The sequence below is a fragment of the Anser anser genome (genome assembly GCF_964211835.1).
Source record: "Anser anser genome assembly, chromosome: 3".
Lineage (NCBI taxonomy): Eukaryota > Metazoa > Chordata > Aves > Anseriformes > Anatidae > Anser > Anser anser.
The window spans coordinates 44,320,550-44,346,776 of record NC_139722.1 but is presented as its reverse complement, the minus strand read 5'-3'; the positions used below and the strand labels follow the sequence as shown (position 1 = coordinate 44,346,776).

Genomic DNA, 26,227 nt, shown 5'->3' with positions numbered 1-26,227 from the left:
TTCTCTATACGTGATAGTTTTGTACAACTAAGCTAAACAGCATCGGTGGCCTTCTACCTTCTTATGTTCATCCCTGTCATCGTGTTCACCATTCACAGCTTCAAAGGTTTCCCCAGGGGTCCTAGCACAGTAGAAAATCCTGATTATAAGTGACATTTGAGTGGATTTTTAGAATTAGTGTATTAACAATTATACCCAACCTTAGGCTCTTTATTAACAGTATCAAGACTGGAGTCTAGTGCAGAATTCAATGCAGCTGTGTCATCTTTTCATGAAAGCATTTCCAGTGTATGCATTGATCTTAGCAGTGGTCTAAGGATGGGCAAAGAGGTCGGTACTAGCCTTTTCCTAAGTAAAATGGGCATCTTTGGCTTTTTCTGAAGGGTGAAACATGGTTGGAATCAATGAGGCCTGCATCATTTGAGGTAAACACCTTATTTTACCCTACACAACAAAATATTTCCATTTGCAATATTGAGGGCAGCCTGGGAAATATTATATGTGTTTTATTTGGAAGGGGTCCTCTGAAATAGGTCTTTGGATGTTATGTAGAAACAAATTTGCAGTCCTAAAAACATTTACGTAATCATCTCTGTATATGCACTTAAGATATAAAGCAGTAGAATGTAACAGTCATGGGACAGCAGCAGTTGTGGATGCTCATGGCTTTGTCAGAGTAGACATAACTCCATAGAAAATGTCATTACCAGTGTTCTAACAATGCACTAAGACACTTTCATCTGCTGTGACGTGTCAGCAATTTTCCTTACTGTTCTGAGGTTAAAGACTAAAGCCTATAAGCTGGTATGAATATCTGTGAACTGCTATATTTCAGTGCCAGAAGATTCTTGTCTGCTTGTTTGTATGCCAATTAATTACAAGTGAGTCTTTTCATGAACTGAGATTAGACGCTCTAACTGTAGTCTAAATGTAAGATGGACTCTGCTACCTGCCTGTCAACGCTTTATTAGTATTTCTGTTGTCATATATAACACAGGTCAAATTTAAGAGTAATGTGCCTGTAGAAAAAAACGATGACTACAGATGATAATGGCAGTTATTTCAGATATTGATTAACCTATAAAAAATTAATAACTAATTTAAAATTTTCTTTCCCCATAAGAAACATTTGTTTTTAAGGGCCTACAGAAGAAAAAATTAGATAAGTCAAGTATCAGGACAAGGTGATTACTTAACATCTGTGACCAAGGAAAAGGCTCAAGGAGAAAAATCATCCAACATCTGCACTGTCGGTAAAATACTTGTAAAAAACACAAGTGAAGTGTGATTAATCACCATGGATGTATGATTGAGTCAATTGACTGTTACTTTTTCATGATGATTAATCAGCTACAAAAATTATAATTGTCCCACTTGTAGTGGCTGCATGCTGTGCTTGATGACATCATTTGGGCTACAGATACTCAATGAGTGGTTTTCAAAAGAATATGCAGATGAACCAGAAAGGGTGGGTTAGGTTAAAACTACATTTTGAAGATCATCTCTTGCTTTTGTAACCCAGACTTTGCATTGTTTTAGCAACTCACTAAATGGTCAAAATGTTCTGTTATTCCTATTTTGGAAAATCGTCATCAGATTGAGATAAAATCAGAGGCAAGAATTTTGTCGTTTAGCACTATTAAATAATATTTCCATTAGATAACAAAACCAAAAATATTTTCATAGAATTAGATAAATGAATGATATGCCCTCAGCATACAGTCTCAGGAATGAGATGGCAGAAAATAAAGAGCTTCCAAAATGGCAAATAAATGTTTAGACAGATGTTAACATAAAAAAATAAAAAAGTACTGGAATTGCTTGCTTTAGATCAGAGGTGAATAGCAGAAAATGATGAGTGCTGAACATGGTGGGAAAAAAAAGTGGGTTATTTATTTACTCTTTTTAGGAATCAAAAACATGAGGTCAACAACAACACAAATATCATATCCAAGAAAAGAGACTTAAAAATGCCTAAACCAACCCAGTTGAATTAATTAATTGCTACTTGGTTTCTGTGGCTACATTTAAACAGTGTGCTCTTCCCAAAAGAGCTGGGAAGTAGGCATCCTCCACCTCCCACCATCTCCAGCCAGGACCCAGCGCCCAAGAGAAAGACACTTGGCCACATTGGCCAAAAGGGAACAGCAGCCTGACTGGGCCAGCCCTCAACCTGGATAATGATCAGGGAAGTGGGACTGTGCTGTGCAATCTAGACATAGCCTTGAGATCAAGACTGTAATACACATATTATAAGGATAGTGACAGCTACTGTAATTATAACAAAACCCCAGTACTTTTAAAAGCATACATGCAGCCATGCTTTAGGGCATGAACCAGCCACTTACTGAGGGTTTAAGAAGCAACTTCCTTTTACAAGCAGGTGTTTCTACTTTTTTTTTTTTTTTTTTCCTAGCAAGGTTTCTTGCACCTTCCTCTAAAGCAGTCAGGATTTGGCATCTGTCAGAGACGGGGACCACACTAGATGGATTGCTGATCTAATCCAGTGTGGCAGCTCCTATGTTCCTACGAAGACTGTGCAAGCTTCATAGCAGATATTGGTTTTGCATGTAAGCCTGAAAATGTCATCCGAGTGTTGAGTGGGTAAAGTGCAGCATTTTATAAACATACAACCCTCAAGGCTCCTAGGGAAAGATTGTTACTTTGGGATCTTGGATAATCTGAAAGGGATGATGTACTAAGATCTGACACAATAACCCAAATGATGAATTATTCCAGGCAATTTTGCCCCATCAGGCTAAATTCAAATATACTAATGGACTGTGCAAAGGACTGTGCGCTGCAAAAACCTCAGCCCCTGTTCTCTCTCACTGTTATTTTAAATGTCTTTGTGCCTACAAAGAAATAGTTGCTTGCAGAGTACAAGATCCTGCTTTAAACCTAAAGTTCAAAGTCTTATTTAGGAAGAGAGATTTTTTAATGGAAAAATTCTTTAAAATCCTCAGAGATAACATCCTTGGAGGAATACCATCTTTTACACTCATTTAAAATAGATTTCAGACTTCTTTCCAGTCTGTTCTAAGCAGGCAATACCTTTCTGAGCTGTACATAAAACCTCACTAATGATCTGTAATGAAGTGCTTCTTTTTGCACATCCAGCATTTTTGCTCTAAAGTTCAAGAAAATAGCACAATTTTGCCAGCACTATTCTCCTTTTAGTACACTGGCTTTGCTTTTGAACTATAGTACTGCCAGTGAAGCTGCAAAGTATAATAATCCTCCGTCTCTTCCCTAGGTTGTCAATGTCTCACTGTCTCACATCCATGGATCTTAAAGTTTGTTTCTGTTCTATTCCTCAAATGTTAACCTCAATGAAAGCACATTTTCTGAAAGCCACAGAAGAAGGAGATTTTTTACAAGGCTTATATTTACAGGAGATAGTCTTGTTAACTTCTTAGATAAGAAAGGGAAACATGGGAGCTCTAGTCTCTTGAGTTTTTCCTAGGTACCTACTAATTGTTAATTATTAGAGACTAACTAAGTCACTGAAGTGAGTCGTTTGGCTGGTGTCTCAAATGCTGTCATTTACTACTACACAAATCAGCCTAGTGATAGAGTGTCTTTAAATTAGGTTACAACCATGCAGTTATTGGACAGGGAGTAATTGATAAAACCATTAGTAACACTTGTAGAGATAACAGCTAGCAAAATCATGCAACCATAATTATTCCTAATGGATACATGCTATAAATTGTAGCAAGAAAAAAATCTTGCATTATCTTTCAATCAAATTTGACAGTCCTGGTAGATTACTGTAGACTAAATGCTCATGTATGAAAAAAAAAAAAAATGACCTATCAGAATATCTTTGCCTTTTTTTTCCCCCCTTTTCTTTTCCCATCAAATTATGTTTTTTTTTCCTTTCTTTTTTCTTTTTTTTTTTCTTTTTCCTAATTTCTTTCTTCAGTGGCTTTCAGGCTAAGGAAAATACAGTCCTTATTAGTTGCCTTTACCACAGTGTTTTATATTTTCAGTCAGACACAAGACTTTTTGTAATGTGACAACATGAAAAGAATTACCAGTTTGAATAAATGATTCCAGGTTGCATTACATTTTTCCAACAGCAAAATGTATTCTTTAATAATACATAAAGTTTTATCTGTAGTCTGGTGTTAACATTTGTTTCACTGAACAAAGGCTCCTATTCTTAGTGCCCTGCCCCACCCCCTTCTGACTTTTCTCCCGTCAAAAAATCACTGCCTGTTTCACTGATTTTTCCCCCTTCCTCTGCAAGTGACAAACACCAGAAACTGCCCCTATTGATTAGATCAGCCTTATAGATCACCCATATAGCTTGATTGTCTTTCCCCCTCCCCCATGTGCAAGTTGACACTTCTTAATCATATGCGTGAAGAGTTTAAGAGGAAATGAGTGAATCAGCCAAAAAAAAAAAAAAGCAAGCTAATTACATATGGAAATTGATCATATAATAATAACTTCTCAGAAGAGAGGTGCGTTAATTACTGGACTTCTGTAGTACTTTCTAAAATACTTTGCTCCTGTGACTATTTTTGTGAACTTCAAAAGTCACAAATAATTTGTACAGTAATTCTTTTGCTGCAGTGTACCCCACACATTTTCATTTGCACTTTTATGTGCATATTAGCACTTTCATCCCTTAAGAGAGAAAGCAACTCAGGAACACAGCTTAGCTTGAGAGTATTCAGAGACTGCAACTTCCAGGTCCCCTGGTTCAGTGAAGCATCTGATGCTTTATCTTTGAGGCTGATGGAAAGAAGTCCCTGCAAGAAAAATAGTGCTGCAATTAGCATGCACTGGTGCTCTTTTGGCATCCAAGGCAAAGTGGCTGCAAATGCTGAACTCCCTCCATGCCCAGGGGAGGAGATGATTTGAGAAGAATGTTTGAATTATGCAGCTGGCCACTGATGCTGGTTGTACTGTTGTTGCTCTGCAAATTAACAGAGAAATCTGCTTGCAGCGTGTTATTCAGCACCATATTGCAAGTGGGACTCCATAAAGGTATGAAGATTTTTTTTTCTTCCATTTTCTGTATGCACAAAAGCCAAAAAAAAGAAAGTTCCTTGAAAAGTCACCATCAAAAAATGTTTTCCCAGGCTGGCCCTACCACGGGGCTTACACCAACTTGTAAAAAGGCATGCTGGGCATCCTGAGCAGAACTTTTCCTTTCTGCCTTTTCCCACTCACGTTCCTAAGTCCTTGTGGGCAGCTTCTCTCCTTAGTCATGTTTGTACACTCCAGGGCACAAACACACAATGCTTGCAGAGCATCGCACATCAGAAATGGTACCTTTGCCATCTGCCACTTTGTAGAACTGGAGGAATATCTGTAGTTTACCTTCTTCATTACTTACTGTGAGAAAACTGCTCTGGGCCATGAATTTCGCTGGAAAAGCACAGGCATAAAATGTAGTTAAACCTAAAAAACATGTCCTACTGCAATGTAAGTAACTGTATGCACCGAGGGATTTTTATTTTCCTTCTATTTTACTCTGACACACAGGTCACAGTATACCTATCATTTCTGCATTAGCCGGGCTTAGATTTGCTTAGCAATATTTCTTGGCAACTCCTGAAGTCACACTAAAATGAGTCATCAGCATCTTAACAGCATGCCAAAATGATTCCGTTACTTCTACAAACAAGCACCCCAACTTCTTATTGATTTGCTGCATGCAGATTTAATGAAGATAAGTCAGCATTTACTCAGCAATGATAGAGAGAAGGAGCAAAACATTTGGCCATTTCAGAAATCTCAGGTGTTGCCTCTGCGTGGGAGCAGGGTAAATGTATTTTCTTAGTTCTAAGAAATGATTTAGTAATTGTCTTACTCTGCTGCAGGTAGGGCAGAAGTGAGGGTTCTGTCTTTGCTTTCCAGTGTGGGTGCTGCACTGCTACTGTTAGGTGGTGACACACGCTGCAGTCTTGCAAAAATCTATTGTGTCTAACTCCTCAACTTGACAATCTAAATGGATTAGTTTCATGACTGAAGCAAGGACATCCCCTTATGTATTATATGCATCAAATTTCAAGCAGGTAAATGCTATCCTCATCCTCAATAACCACATCCACTTGATTTTTCTTTCTGAATGATTTGTTGACTGTGAATACAGACCCATACATAAAATGCTGCTTATTACAATATAAAATTGGAATCCAGCCTATATTTATGTGCATTTTTATGATACCACCCCAAACTATAAAAATTCCATTCAGAAATCAAGTTAAAATTCAACATACAACAATCTTTCAGTTAAAATCACAACTGCGCTTTTAATAATGTTTTTAATGGATTGTTATATGATTATAAACCAGCTTTGAGTATAACAAATTAACTCAGTGAAAATTAGTTCAGGTGAAACCCTTTGATTTTCTTTGTCCTCTAAATTAGAAATTAACCACCCTGGTATATATACTATACCAGAGCTGTACAAGCTTTTAATATATCCAGACTTATACAAAACTCATACTTCCCCCGAGAAAGTTGAGTTTCTAAAGATTTAATTCAAGTTCCAAGGTCAAAGTGAATAGATCTGAATTTCCCCTTAAAATGGGAGTTTCATTCCAATGAGGACTCATCTTCAATTTACTGCTTCTTCCTAAGTTGTGACAATATGGCACATAACATCACATGCAGATAGCAAATCAAGTGCACTGACAGCACAATGCCAAAAAGCGTGCCCAAGAGCACACTGCGAAGGCTAGTTTTAAGATGGGATTCCTTCTTTTTAAACCCAGTTTTAAAAGACTTTTCTAAACTACACTATTGCAACTTTTAAACAAATCCAATACATTTTCTGTGTCTTGCAGAGTGTCACAAGAGTAATGCAAAACAAAATCTCTCACCTATTTTGCAGGCAGCAAAACTGTCTGACAATTATATTTTTCTTTTTGAACACTTTTTTTTCTGTAAATCTAGCTGTCTCCATTATTTAGTTTAAATGATGAAGAATGTAACCACACATTTTAAGGGACATATTTTGGCCTTTATTAAATCTCCTTTAGTAAGCAACTTCAGATTGAGAGATGGAAAATTTTGATTTTCTGCAAAGAAATTGCAGTGATGGAGTTGCCTGGCTGACCCTGTGCTTTGCTTTCCTCATTTTATGGAGTGAGCAGGATGCTGTGTATAGGAAGGCCACCAGACTTAGTTATCAACTAGTCCACGTCAGACAGAAACCTGTTATTGACACTCAGAATTTCTCTTAACTGGGAAGCGTGTTGGAGGTTCTCCACAGGTGAGTGAAGGTCCCTGAGCTTTTCTACCTCATCCCAGACTCTGCTGCACCCAGGCCATGGCAACACCTGAGAATTGGCCACATGTGCTTACACTGTGCAGTACAAATCTCTGCAACAATTCATGCTAGGTCTTAGCAAGCTGGTATGTCTATGTAGCAAAGAAAACAGCTGAGGTCCTGGAAACAATCAAAGTCATTAGGAAGGTGTTCCATCTGTGCTAATGAACCACGTGTGTCAGCTGATGAGGCTGCTGTACTGCTAGCTCTGGAGCTGCTTCACTTGGAGCCAGCTCAGGTATCTCTCCAAGGTGCTGTGCTTCATAATGATTCCTGTTGGAGAAATTCATTGTGCTTTTTGTAGCACATCAGAGAGTTAAGTAAGGATAATTACCCTGTTTGACAGATGAGAAAATGAGGAGCAGGCTGCAACTAAATCAGATCCTCCCTTCACTGGAGTCAGTGGTAAAGCTTCTATGATTTGCTACGCCCCAACTCATCACAGTCATTTGCTAAAGGTACAGATAAGGTCTAGGCCCAACCCAATGCAAAATACCCATATTCTGGCTCATTGTCTTCCTTCCTCATTTTTCTATCCCCCAAATTCCTTTCCATTAACTATTTCTAAGGTACAAGACCCTGCCAGAAAGCGCTTCTCTGAGAGCTGTGCATCTCCAACATGCTGGTAATTTGCTTGTATCAGTGTAGTAGGAAGTTACAAGCCAACACTACAGAAACTGCAGACGGTGAATATCTCACATTCAAATCTTTACAGGGTCTTCAAGGACATGATTTAGGTAAGATTTTTATTTATTTTTTAGTGGGGTGCCAGGAAAAAAAAAAGAAAAGCACCAACATACAAGCATCTGAGGAATATGCTCATGATTACAGCACATGCACTAAAAAAAGACCTCACTTGTGTTACCTGCTATTTGGTATTTTCTTCACAGCCAAGTTTCTGTCCTTGGATAATTTCCATGCTCTTTCTGATTCTTTCCTACACTACGGAAATTAAGCAGTTCTCTGCTGCTTGGATATTGAAATGGAAATAGCACTCAGTAATAAGTCCTCTAATTTATTATGGTATTTTTACAAATGACGTTGTGCATAAACTATTTGCTATAAAAGCGGAAAATGTGCCTGTAGCAGTACTTTGCTGTGGGACTTGTATCTGAATTGGAAATAGGATGGGAAAAATGTGAAGGTGTGTAACTACCAGTCTAAGAGCCACAAATTAAAAATTGGTAGGTTTCTATAAAAATAAAGCACATCAAGAAAGGCAATTCAAAATATCAGGGATAAATAGTAATGAATAACATTAAAGTTAAATTAAAAAAAAATCGCTCCATCCACTAAATGGGTATTTACATGATTATAAGAACTAACATTGTTAAAAAAAATGCTAAGCTCTGGTGTCAGAAATATAAAGCAAATTTAAAGGTGAATTGAATATAACTAAAGCAGGTGACTTTGACAAGAACCTTTAAGAAGTGATTCCAAAGACATGTTATCTAGGAGAGTTAGCCAGGGCAGCAGAATATACACTTAAGAAAGTCAGAGACAACATTCAAGCTGCACAATGTTACCTTTGCTATGTATTATAGATAATATTGCTGTTCTTGAAAAGGTGGCAAGGTTGAAAGTATAAGTTCTGAGGACAAGCTGAACATCTAAATCTATGAAGTCTAGAAAGAAAAATCACTTAAGAGAAGATTTAATTGAAGTATTTAAAATTTTAAATGGAACAGATAATGTCAACATGATCTGCTATTTTCAAAGGGGCACAAGAAGATAGGACAAGAGGAACATAAATGGAAATTAAAGGAGAACAAATTCAGAACAGGCATAAGTGCTCATCCATGATGAGAATAATAAACATGCAAAAATTAGCCTGGCTACTGAGGATTTGAGGCAAAAAGATTGGTGTCATTCTGACAGGATGTGCAGTGGATGTCCTAGGTAAACTGCTGTCAAGTAATAAAGGCATAGACTGGTGAACAAAATGCTTTTCCCATTAACTTTCTGTCTTACTAAAATTATATCTAACTTAAAAATAGTCCTAGAGTTCAGCAGTCTTGCTCTTATCAAGGCAATTGTTAATGTTTAGTCCTGTGAAGTCCTATGCTCATCCTGAAAATTACAAGCAACCTTTATGCAAAGTGGCATAGAAGATATTTTTTTCATTTAGTTGTTCAAAATCAACTTTGAACTTTTATTAAGCCTTTCTCAAGAAGGAATTTATAATTTGTAGGACCAAATCTATGAGAATTACATGTAGAACTATACAATAATTCTTTAGGACAGAAGTTTTTTTGTTTGTTTGTTTTTGTTTTTCTTTTGAGCTACTATAAGAGTAAATACATTTATTTTATTTTATTTAGTTATTTTTTTTTTTAAAAGGAGGTATTACAGGCTGGGATTGATTCTCATTGATGAGAAAAGCTAAGATTTCAAGGGAGTTTTGTATACGTATATATTCATTGCTGAAAACAAAACAAAACCTCTGAGAAACCCATTAATAGCCTAATTCAGGTTCGAAGTATAAACTATGTCCAATCACATAACACATGGTAATAAATGTCATAATAACCAAGGAAAATGTGTGCTTGTGCAGTCCTTGATACAAGATTATATATAAAAGTATAAAATATGCAAATATGATACACACTACTTATTTATCTGTTACTGTTTGCCCAAAAGACTTTGTCAGCAAGGAAGGAAAGTTTTTGTATTTATTTTATTAAGTAATATGTATTAAAATATTAGTGATGTTATTAAGTAATATGTACTGCAATACTAGCAAGGGTCTGGGATTTCCACAGTGGTGAACATTCAAAGACAGAAGTGTTATAAGTTTTAACTTTTAGATTAAAAAAAATTCAAAGTAAATCAGTACATTAGAGAACAACTGGAGAAATCAGCTCTTCAGAGCCCAGAAACAAGATAAATACAAGCAGCTGGGTAAACATTGCTTAGTGATGGACTGGAATAGAGGCAATATTGCTCTAATTTTGAAAAGGTATGGCAATACCTTTGACAAAAAAAAAAAAAAGACAAAAAAGAAGCAAAACCACTCCACCTTAAAGGGGAAATTAGGGGGTTCACAACAGAAAAAGCAGAAAATTTTGAAGGGAAAGGAATCTGTGAAGAACTGCCCAAACAGATGTTAGTGATCATGAGTTATGGTATGTATTATTTTAGGGGATTTTGCCTCCTCCCTGTTATTTATTTTCACAAGTTTGATGTGTTTCTATCACTATCTTGGAATGTTAATATTGAATTATTGGACCAGATATTGTCATCCTTCCTGTACAGGGATAAAGCAAGCAATTTTTTTTGGAACCTGTGCATAAAGCTTGCTTTATGGGGTCTCAGGTAACCCATTCAGCAGCTGAATTTTCCGGAAACAAGTTCTAAGAAGTGTAGGCTGCTATTGTAAATATCCATCTATCAAGATTCCCAAAGAAGTCATAATTATCTTATAGCTTAGAATACTGATCCATCTTTTAGGACAGATGGCATTACAGAAATCCTGAAAAAAAATATCCCACAGTAACTAAGCAGGCATTCCACATCAAGGGCAGTCATTATTAATCTTAAATGTGTTTAGGTATGGTAATGTTTATTTATGGCACCAAAATAGCCTTCAGTGTTCCTTTTCATAATGATATACAATAATCAGGAAGTCAAGCTTAATGGAAGCAATTTCATGCTTGTAGTTTCTGATTACAGAATTTCCCGTGTCCCTCTGTGTCCCCCAAAACCATAGATTCCCCCATGTAATGTCACTGCATGGCAGTGCTCAAGCTGTTTTATTTGCTTCCTGCACAACCATATCTCAACAACTGGAGATCAATTATTTAATACTGCTTATCCATTTTGTGGACTGATAACATTTGCATGGAAAATTGGAGTGACGTAAAATGAAATGTCATCTAACTTGCACATGTGCACACACTCATCTCTATCTTTTGGAACTGGAGACTGCCTGAAATCACCAAAGACTCAAGGAAAAGGGTCAGTCATCCAGTATCTACAGGCAAAACAGTGAGGGTTGAGTGAGGACAGGCAGTGACACAAGAATATGATAACACCCACAGGGCCTACTGTTATGCAGCTGCAGTGGTCCAGCTTGCTCCCTCCCACCTCAGAATAAGCTAAGTTCTTATTTCGTAACCAGTAGTGGAGCAGTGTAACAGCACAGTAATAGTTTAGACAAGGCCAGTATTGCTCATAGTAATTAACAGATTTACTTGTAAATGCTCAATAAATTAATTCAGTACTTAGGGAGTAAGTGCTATAATATTAGGAAAGATATCTGTTTTATTCTTTTTTCCTTTTAATTCATAACCAAGAGGTTGAAGTAATAGCTCTAAGGACTTTTGTGTGTGTGTGTTTAGCTAAGTCACTCATCCTAGTTCAAGCAGGGGGTATTAATTAAAAAGTCTGAACTCTGTGTTTGCCCTCCCTCGCCAATATTTATATTTTCTTCAAACAACACAAAGTAGCTGGTTGATAAGGGAATGTTTCAGTCATTTTCAATTAACTGTAAAGTATTTTTTTTTATTATTATTTTTTGTTTACTGTAGTCTGGTTTCTGGTTAACTGACCAACAGAACAATGATGGCTATTTTATACTACAGAGACAATGCTGACAGGCAGTATAATGAGAGAAACTGTCTCAGATTTTCTTATTAACAAGTGTAGGCAAAGCCCCCATTGGCCCTGCTAAATGGGTAATAGCATATTACTCTATCGGTGGAGGTCTTTAGGAGATTACAGACAAAGTTGGTTAATTAGTGGGATCTGAAGTGTTACTTCTAACACTGTCCCAGCTCTGCAGTTTTCCTACAGTTTCTAATTATTTGCCTTTGAATAAGAATACAGTTCCAGATTTCCCAACCTGATTATTTCATAAAATCTGAATGGATAATCAAGCACTACTTATTTCAATCAAAATACAGTCAAATTGAGCTTAACCACAGATGTATGCATACGGCAGATTTGGTATTGATATTGATTTTCCAGTAAATCATCTTAAGTTCAAATGATCAAAAATCAAGACAGGTCAACATCAAAGAAACAGGAATATTGGCATAAAAGCAAGCTCTCTTGATTGGTACAAATTAAAAGATCATTTATTAGTGATTATGCTGTATAATACTGCCAGTGCCAAATGAATGCAATTAAGATGAAATGGGCCCCTGCAGCTACAGGGGTTAATAAAGACTGAATTCCTAATGATTTTTCCATTAATTATGAAGATGTCCACAAAACAGCTTTAACAAAGCTGTGGCCACCTCAGACAAATCTTTGTAATCTGTATAAAATGCCTCCCTTAATTGACATGTTATTGGGATAATGTAAAGATTTAACAACTCTGAAATTATTACATTGCAAATGAAGGTATTTTGTTAAGAATGCAAAACCTGGGGTGTAGAAGAAATGCAACAGCTATACTTGTTTTGACCGTCTGGAAAAAAACCTACGTTGATTGAAGTCTAAAACTGCTTACCTCCTTATTAGAAACATTGCTGTATATTTGCTGAAATCAAGAAGCCTTCACCTCCCCAAAGCACTTGTATTTTTCAAGGGCTAGGGAGGCAAGGAGTATGAAATAGGGGAAAAAAAGAAACATTTGAGAAAGCACTCTCCCTAACACTGCTATGGGACTAGAGGAGCTGCCTCTACAGACATCTAGTTTATCTTCTGAGTATGAACGTGGCTCTAAAAGTTTGGGTATGATGAAAAAATAATGCCTTACTTTGGAAAGCTGCTTACCTGAAAATGCATTCCCCAGGACCCTCACTATAGGGTCTCCCAGCCCTGATGTGTGACTGTTGGACATTTCCAGAGCAAGAGAAGAGCCTGACCTTTCTATGGGAAGGGTAAAACCAGATAGTGCCTTTCTCTCCTTTTCTTTTTTGTTCATTATTGACAGAGCTTTCTCTGATTGTTTCTAAGTGCAGGCTTGCCAGTCTTTTGGCTATTTCTTGCTTATTCATGGGATTTCCTCAGGATTTTTAACTGATTCATTTTCATCAGTATCATAATTAGCTCTCATCTGTCAGTTAACAAGGAAAAAACCCCAAAAGATATAAAAATGAGGAGATTGCATGGATGCTCAATTAGGCACCTGTTGCCTCTCAGCATTAAGTTAATTTCCCTGCTAATTATACATGTTTTTCATAATCTCTGACTCTCTGTTTTCTGTTTTCAAGATAACATCAGCATTTATTTTTTTTTTGGGTGTGTTTGGATTTCAAACAATTAGATCTGCCTGAAGGGAACTCCAGAGTATTTGCAGATGGCTGTATTCCCAGGTAAAAGATAATTTTCCTGCAGACATTCCCACCAGCTCCTGTAAATGGGATGAAGAAATTTAAGTCACAAGTAACCTGTCCAGTTATGCAAATATCATCAAACTTTAAATAGGGTGAGGACAAGTTTGTCTGCTCCAAACAAAAATAAATCCTGCATTTTAATATGCAAAACCATGTTGTAGAAGCAATCACATAGACAAGGATACTGAGAAGCTATAATCAGCCCAAAGAAAGCCGAAGAAACTCATTGGAAAAAGCCAGAGTAGTCAGTAAGTACAGGGATAAAAGAAAACTCTTCAAAATTCTTTGCATTGTTGCTAAACTAGGAAATTAAGCCAGATATTTCATATGCATTCATGTAAAAATGTAACAGGTAAAGACACAGCATTATTAATTAATTGGTATGTAGTCAGGACTAAAAGTTATCTGTGTAGGGCCCCAAAACTAAACAAATATTTCAGTTTTCAATAAGAACAACATCACCCATAGGGCCACCAAGGAAATGCAATGTGGTTAATAACATAAGGGTTCCACATCAGGAAATGAAATTCTGAGCTTAATGCATTTTGGAGTAAAGCTATTCACTACATTTTTTTAAATGAGCACAAATGGGAAATTCCTAAGTGACTAACTTAGATGTAAGCTGTAAATGGGAAACTGCTAAATGATGAACTTAGAGGTTAGAACAACTTGTGTTGTTCAAACTGTTGATTACATTTTCTTCTGGGGAGAGAGGTTGCAAATGTGAAAAGTCTCAGGGAACACTTGAGAATACAGGCTGACTCCTAGATAATAAATTCCTTGAAGTCATACTAAAGAGGAGACTTAGTGTGGGTAAAATTGAAGAAGTCAATACTGATTTTGTCATTGGAAGTCATGCCTCACAATGTTACAAGAGGTCTTTAAAGAAATCAGGAGATATTTGTTAGTTTCATTTTATCAATATGATCACCATGAATTTTCAAAAATGTTCTGATAAATCATATTTTAGAATCTATCACCCCTGGAGGTTCCTTTTTCTCTCTGCTGACAGTAGATGGGAACCCAGACACTTGCCTGGATTTGGACAACTGAATAGAATGGTGAAACTTATGCAATATTTAATCAAGAAAAAAGATGAAGACTTTCTCAGTAGGAGGTTCTGAGTCTGAGAGTCTGGAAATAGAAATGCTGACCTGCAGCTGGTCATAGCTTCTTCTCTGACTTGAGGCCCAGGTATAGAAGACAGAAAGACTGACCACTTTATTTCTGTACCCATTTCCTTACTAGCTTTTGGCTCATCCGTGTACCTTTGTAGCTTTATCACTAACGTGCTCCTTCTACTTACTTGTACTACTTGTTGCTTAAATCTTGCTTAAATCTTATCTACTTATAATTTAACTCTTTCTGCAACAACCTTCCCCCCCCCCCCAGTCTACCTTATCCCAGTTGTGGTTTTATAGTATGGAATAGCTCACTGGTCTTTGGTCAGAGTTCTTCCTCTAGTCTTTGGCTCAGTTCATTTTTCTCCCATTTTCTTTTGATGATCCATGATTTTGCCATTTTCAGAACTACATTTTCTCCCTAGTTCCTCGCCTTGGTGCATCTTTTTGATTTCTCTGAATTCTATCTAGCTCAACTGTCATATCTCATCTAAACTCCTAATGTTCACTAATTGGACTAATGATCATTAGTTGTATGCACTATTGCACTATGCAAGTGCATTGGAATTTTCTTGACATGAATTGTGATGACACATTTAGAAAACAAATAAACAACAACAAAAAACAGAGTGTGCATTGCATGTATAAAAGTTAGAAATATTTAATTGGTCTCATTTTACAGGGTATTCTTACAAGAGTTAGTACTAAACAACAACAACAACAAAAATCTGATATATATAATGTATTTAGGTGTGAAATTGGATTTTCAAAATAAAGATAAAATTCATTCACTTCAGTGATGTTGCACAAGGGATAAATTGGCCTTTTAGTCATTTTATTGCACCTGCAAACTCATACCTCATGCCTTATCTTTGTCTGATCTGCTATCAAATACTTATTCATACAGCAAATAACTTATTTGACTCTTTAGTAAAAAGACACCAAATTCAAATGATATCTGCTAGGCCAATAAATACGAAAATGCTGGCAAATGTTCATGAATAAATCCCCATAATCTTACTTATTAGATTTTCATCCATACAGGATATGTAAGGAAGAATATTGTAGAGGAACTGGGTCTAATTTTCATCTCTGTGGTATAAATCAGGAGTAGCTCTTTGGTAGTCGATAAAATTATACTGCTATACAGAATAAGTATTCTTTTTATTTATTTATTTGTTTTTAATGTTTCACCACTGTTGGTTTAACAAAAATCTGAGAAGTAGAAAAATATTCAGATTTTATTATAATTATTTCCCCCATAATTAAAAGTTAGACTTTTTCCTGCACTAATTATTATAGTCATTGATTTTTAGAACACACTGTGGGGTTGTTTTGCAAATATGCTAGGTGAATCACCAGTGAGCAGAGAATTTAAAGAAATAAGCCTGTTATTAGACAGAGCAGTTATTTTTGTGTATAGTTGTACATGTGTATTATTTTCAGAAATATTTATATAGAATTTGTTACAAATTTTACATATTCTGCACTTACAATTGATTCAGGGTTAAAATTTGTGGTGATTTCCATCTTTTTGTCAGTTTGTCAGCATTTTGGTAAAGTTTATGAAATGGTTGTGAACTATGTAAGGAAGTACTATTCATTGATGATACAAATAAAGCAACTGGGGGAGAGAATTATGACCTAACATTTAACATGCATGCTTATAGTTATATACACTTCAGTCATACAAATCAAAAATTGGTGTGGGTTGCGCTGCATTGAAAATGCAGCTATAAACCATGCTGTAAACTATCATAGACTTAAGAGTTATGAAAGTGGGGAACTACAGCTGAATGGAGATTCAAGTTTCTGTTGAAGCTCCATGGCTGCTTTTGGGTCCTACCTAGTCTGTAGAATGTGACTATGTATTTTTATGTAAATTAACTGCATGCATGTTACTCAGTCATCAATTCTGCTTTATCTTGTTCCAGTTGATCAATATTGTGTGAAATACCAGCTTCTGCAAAGGGAAATAACCTGCACTAATTGCCTCTAGAACAGTGTCTTACAGGTTCACTTCCTCACATCCTCCTTTCCTTTTCCTCCTCAAACAAACTGAAGAATTAATAATCAATATAGGCATAACATAGACTTCCAGATGCTTTGAAACATCCTAATAACACATTTAAAAGCAGTTTAGTTAGCATCTGTAGTGCCTGGTGCCTTTATGTAGACCTGTAATACCTTCATAAACACATACAATTCTGTAACATGTTGGCATTATTTCTGGTTGTGTTACACCCTAAGGCAGAGGCAATCCAGATTTGCTATCTGTTTCATAAGATCTTACTAAAAATATGGTTGAATTGCTTCTTAGCCTTATGGGATGTTGGGATATTAATCACATATGAGTCTGTCTTCTGTTGCTCGTGACCATAGTTGCTGTTCTGGATAAGTTTAGAACAATTTTTAGATGCTAACAGCTTCTGGTTTACACATTTATACATCTGGCAAAGTCTCTGTCATCAGCTTGTTACAGTGTAGATTTTCTCTGTTACATTTTCTACTGAATAAAGTTTGAGCAGGTGAAAACTCCAGGTTCTGACGCCAACACTTTGCAATTTACCTGTGCTGAATATACCTCATAGAATGACCATCCAGTCTTCTTTTAGCAGTGTGTTTCTGTATCTTTAATCTGTAAGATTAAGGGCAAGAGAGAAAAATTTACCTATTTACATACTCCCATGCAAACTGCTTAAATATGTGTCTGTGAAAATATTGCTAATTGTTATACATTACTAGCTCTGGTAGGTTGTGTTTAGCAAAGGAGTTCCTACAGCACCTGCTTAGTAGATGTTATCTTCCACTCAGGATGCCAGAGTGAAGAGGGAACAAATAAGTTTGAACGATACATACCACAGAACAACTTGTTACCTGGTTATTCATTTTCATAACAACGAATCAACAACAGCAGAGGAAAAAAAATCTGAATTGCAGGATCTGTCAGACTCAGCCTGTATTTTGCTTAGCCTTCCCACTGGCTAGGAGAGTATCCCAAATGTCTCCCAGTTTTTTGATTTCCTTGTTCTTTCAAAAAGAATAAATTTCTTGATATCTATTCTTTGGTTTGATGAAGTGAACACAAATATATTTGATCAGAGTGGCATAGAATATATGCAGAGCAGGAACCATACCTTTTTAAAATCTCACTTAGACCACTGTTTTGCATTTTAGATCGCTTTCTTTATTACGACTTACCTCTGTATGACCTCCATCTTGTACAGTTTGCAGAAAGGAGCAAAAGCATGCTACCGTCTATTACATCTTAGGATACTACATAGAATCTCTATAACAAGAGTTATAAAAGTCAACACTTTTATGCCCAATTCCAATGTTTAAAGCTGTAGCAAAGTCTTGGTGTGGAGTAACTACAGAGTGCAGATCTTAATGCAATACGTGTTATCGTGAGGAGATTCCCTAGTTCCCTGATGAAAAAACTGATGATGACACTGCTCTTGGTGACAGGCAGGAGTGAGCTTTTCCTTCTTTTCTTTTTCTCAGAACTTTTACTTTATCTGAGAACCCTGTCTGCAACAGTCTGCATCACTGTAGTGCAGAACAATACGTAGCTTTAGGTCAATCATTGCAGTTGCACAGTGGTATGGATACTAACTTTGAGCTGAACTTTTCACCTGGCACTTTGATAACGTTGACCTGAATTTCTATGAATTCTTTTCCATTTATTCACACATGTAGTTATATCTTGGTGCATGCCTAAAGCACATCCTTTCTTAAACAATGGCAGAGTGGTTCCATTGACATGTTTAGCCTTTTACACATTATTGTGCTACTTGTGACAGATCTTAAGTGAGCCAAATAGAGCTTTCTTAGAGGAATTTAAATACTATTCCTAAAAAAAATTAAACATTTCTCCTTTGATTTGGAAGGAAAAATAATAATAATAATAATAAAAAGAGTGGCAAGCTTTCCAGCTTTTGGAGTTATGACCACTGAAAATGCGTATGATATCCAAGAAGCAAATAAATAAAACTTAAAAGACTGACTTGCTAAACAAATAGGGGAAATTTACACCATAATGAACAAAAGTTTTCTCTGTAGTTTAACATTTTACCTCATATCTGCTAGTGTTCAAGTAATTTAGAAAGCTGGTATCCTTGTAATAATTGTAATGTTTTTTCACTCCTGTACTTAATATGCAGCTCCCAGTTATGCTAATTGCCATTTCATGCATAAGTTAAGAATATAATATGATAGTAAAGCTGGATAGTATTTCAGGATGTCCCAAAATGTAAAAAACAAAACAAAACATTAAGACAGTCTGTCCTAACATATGTCATTTCAATATTTTATGAGGAAAGAAGTTACAAAAAGATACAACAGGTGACATACAGGTGAGAAAAGAAACCAATTGTTCTCTAGTTGAGATATCCATCAGATTCAAGTATCATTAATTCTGACATCTTTTAGGAGATAAATCCAGATTTACAGTATGGGGTGAAAGCAGAAAATGAATGGTTGAATGCTTGTATACAGGGAGCCTTTGAGATGGTTCTTTTTTCTCTTTCCTTAAGGACAAAGTATTTGATAGCTGATATCTATAAGAAAATGTGCTGCTATTGTTCAGGTGCATTACCAATTTTAAAATATTTGCTAAATCTTGGTACAACCACATTTCTATTTTCAGCTTCTAAAGGTATATTTCAGTGTTCTTGATGCTGTTAAAAAACCAAAGCATTGCACTGAAATGCAGACAGTGTAGAAATATTGTGTTAAGAAACAGAATACTGTTTCCTTTGACTACAAAGTAAGCATCTGGAGTACAAAAGACCCTTCCAGAGTGCAGAAAACATGTTGGAAAAATACAAGAATATTCTGAAAAAAAAGAAGTGTGCGTGTATATATATATATGTACATATATATACACATAAAAAAATCATTAGACTTTTAAGTTTGCATTTTGTAAAATATGATTTGTGTTTTAAGCAAAAATACATGTTAAAATATTAGTTAAAATCTTGTTGGCTAGACAACAGCAAGAGCAAATTTTTTACTGGGAAAGATAGCATAAGGCAGTGAAACAATCTACAGTAAATACAATGTTCAGACCTCTCTCTGCCTTTCACATTCTTCTACAAAGCTTTTGAAGGTCAACAAGGAACTACAGGCTTAAGAGACTCTCTCTATTCTAACACATGGCTAATGGACTACCTATTCCAACGTATAATACTGGGGTCTGTTGAGTTACACACAGCTCTGAAGGTTTTCCAGGAGCTGATACATAGTGATAGCAGGGGAAAGTTCCCAGTTTTCATTGTAAAGGTGCTAGATGTCACTCTAAGTTGTTGCACTTTCACCTCAGAAGCCTGGGTCTAATCACAGAGAGGTGAATAATAAAGTAGATTTGAGCCTTTCACACTACTAAACAACAACTGCTACACAGTTTTAAGCAATTGTCCATATCCTCATTTTATAAGAGAATCAACTATCAGAAAGATTTACGTTTAATAAGGAGATATTTCTAAAAACATCCACAATCACTTCCCTCTAGTTTGTCTTAGTCTTCTGTTTCATTATCTCTAGTTAAGACAGAAAATGTTTTGTCAGTCTGAACATTAGATAACAATAATCATGCTTCATTTTCCCCAAAATTTTCAGTTGATTTGTAGCATGTAAATCAAAGCTGGATATTAAAAGGAATAATATTGCAAAGATAATCTTCAAAAGTAAGACATAATGCATATCACTTAATCCTCATTTACTGAGAGGTACAGTTTATTGGAAAAATAGTATATTTCATGTATTTTTCCTGTACATTAATTTAGTATATCTATTGTAGAATCCCTTGTGTATTTCCCTATATTTGGTTAAGATGTTTGTAAAGCTGATAATTAGAAAATCAGTTTCATTCCCCTTAGTTTCCTAGGTCATAGGTGATATACTTCTCAGCTTCTGAGATAGATGTTTCACAATTATATTTTTATACTTAACCATGTCTCCTAATTTGTTATTTTCAGAAAAGACTAAATATATTTGTTGGAATTCCAGAACAGTAAGATAGCACCTCATGGGAATTAGAAATATTTACATCTAGGATGCTATTTTAGTCTTTTTTTTTGTAAGTCAAGTTTCTAGCTCTATAGAAGACATTTATTACTGCCTTGAAAATTATCATATAGCTCCATATATAAGCAATGAAGGCATCTATGGAGATGACAAGCATCCTATAGTTCCTGTAAAAAAAAGTAGGATCTGCAGGTCATAAACATACCTAGCAAAAATATTGGTATTCAACATGAGGCTTTTCAGCCTGTAATCTTTGGTCAGTGTTTTTCTATTATCTGGTAATACTCTAGGTTGCAAGAGAGGGACAGAACGAGTGGGATACCAAATAAGTCTGGTACCATTTTACTTATTCCTCATCAGAATTTGATGAAGTGAAAGAACTTCTGACCAATTTCTTCCTTTGAAACCCCAGGCTCTGCATAGCTAAGCTTTTTACCTCTGCCACCTGCGGAAATCAAACCAGAGTCTTGTGATGAGTGATACCCAGCTGAGCTGGTTCCTTCTGTTTTAGAAGAATAGGAAGGAAAAAAGAAACCCAGACCTCTTCTGTACTGTACTCTTTTTTTTTTTTTTTTCTGGTTTGATATTTGTTCCTTTTAGTGTAGTGTGGAAAGAAATATTCATAAACAGCCTTGCATCCTATCCTTCACTAAACCAAGAACGGCACTGAGGTAAATCAGAGAACATGAACAAAACTGTGCAAGCACAAACTGCTTTTAGCCGTGTTTCATCATTAGGAAAAAAAAAAGAAAGAAAGAGAAAGGACAAGGAAGCCATCAGTATAGAGGAAATGCTAAAAAGTCTATATATTATTTTGAATTGCCTCAATAATGTATCATAACTGCAGAGACAACCTTGAAGAATGAATACAGGAGAATCATAAAGATATCCATGAATGAAAACCAGGAAGACCAATCAAAAAGCCAAGGCAAGTTCCTTTTATTTCTCCATTAGCTATAGCCCAGGGAGGGTATTTGAACAATAATAACATCACAAGAAATTTACAGAGGGCAGAACAAAATGAACATCCTTAGTAGCAGTTTTCCATTTATCTCAAATTCCTTTGAAAAAAATCTAACAACAGGTGGGCTTCAATGTGAGGCCATGCAACCTGACAGTGCAATTCATTGCAGTAAGTCTCAGGACTCACTGCAACAAAATATGCATATACACATCTTCCTCAAAAGGGACATACCACCACAGTTCAAGGCAGTGAAACTGCACTGAGCAGTATTGATCACTATGGTTTAGTCTTTCTTTAACATATCATTTAATTGAGTGTTAAGATATCACAGAACATTGTGTCGTGGCAATTATAGAAAGCCTTGGGTGGTGTTAAAGGATATGAAGCCGAAGGCCAGGTGACTACCAGCTCTTGAAAATTATAATCAAAAAAATAATCTACCTTCAGAAACACACTGTTCTAACCTTTTATTGCTTTTAGGAAATAGAATACATAAACAAAACCAAACATGTGCCGAATAAGTTATTTACTGAGAATTATGGTCAAGAGTATAAATATCAGGTATTAATATCAAGTTCCCAAAGAACTCTTTAACTGTGTTTTCTGAGCTGTGGGGTAAGAGCCTTCACACAGGCAGTTCTCAGCTCACGGTGACAGTACCACCCACGTGTGTGGTCAATGGTAACTTGCTGCCTTGGGCTACAGGTATTCCTTTTTTCCCTCTTGGTTTTGCTCTCAACACCAGCTTCAGTAATCCAGGAGGGATGTTGACCTCAGGCTAAGACAGCAGAGCTGCACCAAGGAAGGCTGAGGTTGGTGGCACAGTTAATAACTTACAGTTATAAGGGGAATGAAACAAGGTAGAGTCTTTGAGGCAAGTGGAAAGAAATTTTGAGAGAAAATGAGGGCCAGTGGTTTGGTATACACATTGGGGTAGGGGTAGAACATTCAGCTCCTACACGTGTGTGGCTTTGGCAAACTGAATACTCTAGGGTGTTCACACTACTTTAAATGAAGATGAAATGACTCTGTGTTACCTCTCTGTGACAATGGAAGATCTAGAAGGACATGCAAGTTTGACTGCTGTTTTTTTTTTTTTTTTCCTTCTTTCCCAACTAATAAAGGAGAATTTTTTAGATGTATAGAAGAACAAAACGAACTGAGATCATCAGAAGCAAAGAAAGAATGGTGGATGATAATTCAGGTTAGAAGAGATCTAAGGAGATCTTTTGTCCAACCTCCTGCTCACAGCAGGGTCAGCTCCAAGAACGGACCATATTGCTGAGGGCTGTGTCTAGCCAGGTCTTGAAAACTTCCACAGATGAGCACTGCACACCCTCTCCCGGCAACACAGAATCATAGAATGTCTTGGGTTGGAAGGGACCTCAAAGATCATTTAGTTCCAACCCCCCTGCCATGGGAAGGGATGCCACCTACTAGATCAGGTTGCCCAGGGCCTCATCTAACCTGGTCTTGAACACCTCCTGGGATGGGTCATCCGCAACCTCTCTGGGCAACCTGTTTCAGTGCCTCATCCCCCTCTGAGTGAAAAATTTGCTCCTAACCTCCAATCTAAATCTCCCATATTTTAGTTTAAAACCATTCCCCCTTGTTCTGTCAATATCTGACTGAGCAAAGAGTTGCTCTCCAGCATTTTAATGTCCCCTTCAAGTACCAAGTCTGTCATCGCAGTCTGTTTTTAAGTAGTTCAATTGTTTGATATTGTATCACCAAAATAAACTATGGTAGTGCCATACTTTGAAACCCACTGATTTCATACTCTATAAGCTTAAACTACATTCAGATATTCTAAAATACGTGGAAGGATGTATATGCATATGTGTGGACATGTGTGTGGTGGTTGGATTTTTTTACCAAAGGAGAATTCAAACAGATAATTTTCCGAACTACTCAAATGTAACATTGTGCTGGAAGACTATGTCTTTGAAATTTTGTATTAAATGACATAGTCTTCAAGTCACTGAATTAAGGTGGACACATAAACAGAGTCTAAAAGAATCACAGAATCGTTGAGGTTCTGTATCACTATATACTGTTAGTCAGCAAATGCTGCATAACTTATTCTGTGTCTTCCATTAGAAAAGTTAATCAGTAGTGCCTTAGCATGTAGAACGGTCAGGTCACCACTTGTAAATGCAGAAGACTGATGTGAATAAGGGGCTCCTTGGTGGCCTTCAAGTAAAAACAGTTATGGCACTAAATGACAACTATACAACAACTACATGTTCTTAAGGGTTGGTCAGGTTTATTTTACTAGCAGTGAGTGAACTTGTGTCATTTGCATATAGAGAACTGCAAGAGGAAAACTTAAAAGAGACTGAATTCAGCTGTGTGCATCTGCCGAAAAGGAAAGTAGACCTTAAAATGGTTAGGGACTAGATAAGTAATTTTTAATATTCACTGTAAAAAGCTAATGAAAGTTACTAACTCATTGCAAGAACTTATGATTCTTCCCTAAAACTCCACTTTGAAAAACCAGCAAATTTCTACTTCAAAGCAATTAAAAGACTGATTTTTTTTCTTTTCTTTTCCAGAGGCAATACAGAAGTCCACTAAGATACCAATTTTCATTAGGGCATAAATTTCATTTTCATAATTTTCATTAGGGCATAAATCCAACTTCCGCCCTTCTCTGCCTTGAACCTTTGTTCAGATGCTTGTCTGCTTGTCTGTTTTGTTTCCAACTCAAGTTCTAAACTGAGGTTTCTATCAGCTTTTTGAATGAAATCTGGGATTTTAATTTTTGTTCTGTGTCTGGGAAAGATCAGACTGTTTACCTTCTATTCTCTAAACACTTTGAACAACATAACATTTTTGTTTGTTTGTTTGTTTTAGGTCAAGTTTTACTGGTTTAAAAAGATTAGACAACTTTTCTTTCTGCAATCATCTATGAAAAGGTAATTTTAATATACCATATCGTAGCTAAGTGCGTGTGTTGATCTGCTCGAGGGCAAGAAGGCTCTGCAGGAGGATCTGGATAGGCTGGAGCGATGGGCTGAGGTCAACTGTATGAAGTTCAACAAGGCCAAGTGCCGGGTCCTGCACCTGGGGCACAACAACCCCAAGCAGAGCTACAGGCTGGGAGATGAGTGGCTGGAAAGCTGCCTGGCCGAGAGGGACCTGGGAGTATTGGTTGATAGTCGGCTGAATATGAGCCAGCAGTGTGCCCAGGTGGCCAAGAAGGCCAACAGCATCCTGGCCTGCATAAGAAGCAGTGTGGCCAGCAGGTCTAGGGAAGTGATTGTGCCCCTGTACTCAGCTCTGGTGAGGCCGCACCTCGATTACTGTGTTCAGTTTTGGGCCCCTCACTACAGGAAGGACATGGACGTGCTCGAGAGAGTCCAGAGAAGGGCGACCAAGCTGGTGAGGGGTCTGGAGAACAAGTCTTACAAGGAGCGGCTGAGGGAGCTGGGCTTGTTCAGCCTGGAGAAGAGGAGGCTCAGGGGCGACCTTATCGCTCTCTACAGTTACCTTAAAGGAGGCTGTAAAGAGGTGGGGGTTGGTCTGTTCTCCTACGTGCCTGGTGACAGGACGAGGGGGAATGGGCGAAAGTTGCGACAGGGGAGTTTTAGGTTGGATGTTAGGAAGTACTTCTTTACCGAAAGGGTTATTAAGCATTGGAATGGGCTGCCCAGGGAGGTGGTGGAGTCACCATCCCTGGAGGTCTTTAAAAGACGTTTAGATGTAGAGCTTAGCGATATGGTTTAGTGGAGTACTTAGTGTTAGGTCGGAGGTTGGACTCGATGATCTTGAGGTCTCTTCCAACCTAGAAATCTGTGATACTGTGATCTCAGGATACTTTAAAGGCTGAAAGGAATGACAAGTGAGACCCAAAGGAGTAATTATGGGCATGCTAAAAAGAAAATGTTGACATGAAAGTATGTATTAGGGGAGCGACAGGAGATTCTGGAGAGAGAGAAGTACCAGACTTCCTGAAAAGAATTAGGGAGAAAAGGTAATCTGCTCATCATTGATAAACTGGCAAAGTACACAACATACAGAATTTCTCTAAAGGTGACATGAGATGTACTATCAAATTAGGACTTCTGGAGGAGAAACAAAAGGCTTGGATTGGTTTGGATGATGGGGAAAGAGATGTGTGTGTTAGCTGCATTTTCAAACAGAACCTAATGTCAAAACACACAAAAGTCTTACCAACCTTTTGCAAAAATGTTGTGTAAAGTCAGCAGCCTCTTTACATCTGTCAGAGGATGGAAAAAATCATTTGGAAAAGCAGTAGATTTTCACCCAAAATAAGTTAGATAGAACAGACAAATTTTCTTTCTTTTTTCTTTTTTCTTTTTTTTTTCACTCTTGCCAAATATAGTGTTACTTTCCAACAAACACTTTGTATACAGTATGCTGAGGCATTTTGTTGCTTCTTTATAGATTTAGAAATATATTCTAATTCCTTATGTATTCTTTGAAATACAAGAATTTTTTTGTTGTGTTCAGTGTTAATGTTTAATTCAAGATTTGCATTCACATTCTCAAGTATTAAGCTTCTCTATAAAGT

The 26,227-nt window shown here is 36.8% G+C and overlaps 1 long non-coding RNA gene across 1 annotated transcript; it reads left to right on the top strand.

The window, feature by feature from the left end:
• Positions 1–7,034: 7,034 nt before the first annotated feature.
• On the top strand, positions 7,035–21,747 carry LOC310897645. Its single transcript, XR_014582434.1, has 3 exons — positions 7,035–7,752; positions 7,864–8,031; positions 21,574–21,747. It is a non-coding gene; the product is annotated as an uncharacterized lncRNA (long non-coding RNA).
• The last annotated feature ends 4,480 nt before the right edge of the window (positions 21,748–26,227 follow it).